The sequence below is a fragment of the Marmota monax genome, unplaced genomic scaffold (assembly GCF_021218885.2).
Source record: "Marmota monax isolate L192 unplaced genomic scaffold, Marmota_monax_Labrador192_F-V1.1 WCK01_AAM20220418_F8-fsc00013, whole genome shotgun sequence".
NCBI lineage: Eukaryota > Metazoa > Chordata > Mammalia > Rodentia > Sciuridae > Marmota > Marmota monax.
In genome coordinates, this window is record NW_026692202.1 from 15606084 (window position 1) to 15608847 (window position 2764).

The 2764-nt window shown below is 31.6% G+C and overlaps 1 pseudogene; it reads right to left on the reverse strand.

The window, feature by feature from the left end:
• Positions 1–964: 964 nt before the first annotated feature.
• On the reverse strand, positions 965–1480 carry LOC124082996 (mediator of RNA polymerase II transcription subunit 28-like; annotated as a pseudogene).
• Positions 1481–2764: the final 1284 nt, after the last annotated feature.

Here is a 2764-nt window from a genome sequence, read left to right on the forward strand (position 1 = left end):
TTTCGACTGTCTTCTTCCAAGAGCTCAAAATTACTTTTGCCTTTATTTTTCCTAGATTTAGCAGTGATAATAACTTGACTGCTACTCAGCCCTAGATGTTGAAATAGCCTTTAAGGTTACTATACACCTACCTACACCTTCATAATCAGTACCTCTCAATAAATTTTACTACAAACAAACTATTTCATGTATGAAATCTGTTTCTTGTTAGTCTCTAAAGAAATAACAACCCCACGTGGCACTAGACTTTTTGTTGCATGATCTTCATCACAATCATAAAATCTTATTTCCCACTTATACCAACAATGCTCAGGCTCATAGAACTTAAATAACTTATACAATGTCATTCATATAGTAATCACTGATTCTAGACTTTTGGTATAGTTTATTCTGAACCAAAACCTCTAGTATCTCCATTATATTCTATTGAGTCCTGAGTTTTTCTTGTGTTTTTCATGTACGTTTATTTATTTAACAAGCACTGCTATAAAGTGATAGAGTTTAAGGGAAAAAGATAGTAGACATAGCCTACCTTGATTCCCCTTGAACAAATGAGGTAAGGAATTAGGGAAAGTGAAGAAACTTGCTCATATTTTCAAAGGAATTCATTGTTAGCTAAGTGCCCCCTTAAACTATTAATTCAGTGACCTGTTGAAGCAGAAACAAGAAGTAATTTGCAAAAAGTGACACACTTGAAGGAAGGTGTCATATTCCTTATAATTTCCAAATATCTACTCTAAGATTATAGGGCAGAGTAGGTGCTCATAACTCTGCTTAAAAATAAGGAAATGAATGATTATTGTAAAAATAATATATTAATAAAAATTGGGGGAAATTTTTAGGTAGAAACAAAATTAACACCAACTCATTCTCTGGCAAATAGTTGTTCTAAAATGCCATGCCCACACAGAGAGAGGTTTGGAGAAACTGTTTGCAGGAGTCTACCTTGTAGGCCAGACCTCTCTCAGGTCTGTTTCAGAGGCACAGGGATATTGGCAGATGCCTGCTCCAGGTAGGCCAAGAGCCCTGAGGGCCTTCAGCTGGCTTTTTGTGCTGCACATTGTGAACTTCAGCACCTGCTGCCAATGCCTCAGCTTTGTCAAGTGCTTCTGCACCAGAGCATCTTTCCACTGCAATTCATTCCTTAGTTCTGAGACTTCCCCTTTGATAACTTGCTGTGGCTTCTGAACAATCTTTTGTAGAAAAAAAAAAAGCATTCTGTCTTGCAATATCCAGAAACTTCTGAATACACTGACCAATACAAGTTCGCATGTCTTCCTGATCAGTGTCATTGACATAATCCTGACTCACGAGAGATTAAAAACAAGCATCAAATGATGATTACAACTCATCCACCAAGGTGCTGTTAGAAGTTCTTGGTGTGCTAGGCTCTGCCTAAAGAAGTGAAGCCTGGCCAGGGAGGCCTGCAAGAGGCCTCAAACAGAAGATCAGAGAACATACCGCCCAGTGGAGCCACCATGTTTGGGATGGCGGGCTGCGGCCCACCAAAACAATATATTCATTAGATTTATCTGACATATTTTATTAGAAATAAGAAGTTACTTTCAGACAATAATGGCAATTTTGGGGAAATAATAGTTTCAAATGTTATAGTTTTATTATCACCTCCTATATTTAAAGAATAGCCACCAGATAAATTGAGGAAGAATTCTGATATTTGAGTTAACTTTGAGTAACTCTTACTAATGGATTTAAAGGTAATTGAAAAAAGGGAGATTTAAAACATAGTCATCCTCATATTAAATAGAAAATACTAACAAAATCAGGGGGAAAACACAAAAATCACTGGAAAAACACATAAATTTTTGTGACTTTCAAAGTTTTAAGCGATATAATTAATAATCCAAAATAGAACATAAAGTGTAAAATTTTATGGGTCAATAAAATAAATTATAATTTTTTGGATAGAATGTTTTTATAGCTAAGGAATTCAGAATAATCAATAAAATACTAAAATTAACAAGAAAACTCAAAAAAGGTGATTAGAAACAAAGTAAACAAATCAAATCACCCAGATTTCTATATACAAGTCTCAAAAATAGCAAGCATAATTAAATACATGTGTCGAGATATATACATATATATGTATATGTACACAGAGTATATACACAGAGACATAGTATAAATGCATACATATACTCTAGTGTTTGAATATAAAACACTTATTGATAAAATGAATAAGAAATATATGGGATCCATAAGAAATAAACTATAAATTTTCTGAAAGCCATAAAGCTTAGCTTGAATAAATTGAAAGTCATGCAATATTTTTAGATAAGGGTGCAAAACATAAAATCTAAGGTTCTTTTCAAATTACTTAAACTTGTAATACAATTTTAATGCGATATTCATTTTAACAAAAATAAAGTTCATGAACAGCAAAACAAACTAAATGATTATTTTTGTAATTTTAGAATAATGACAATATGTTTGAGAAATTAAATTATCCTGAAAAGTATTATAATTCAGTGTGGAATATCAGTTAACTAAATAAATGTGACAGGATGAATAACTCCAACAATAGAAATTATAAAAAAGAATATGTGGTTAAAAAATATGGAAAATAATGAGAAGGAAATAGATTAATAAACCAATGATCTTGAATAAATGGCCAGATAATAGAAAAATATGAATGAAGTTTAAGTCATATTTAAAAATATAAAATTATAGTAAATTAAAAATTTAAATATAAATATAAACTCATAAAAATAAAATTATGAAAATAAATCTAAGTTTAGTCACT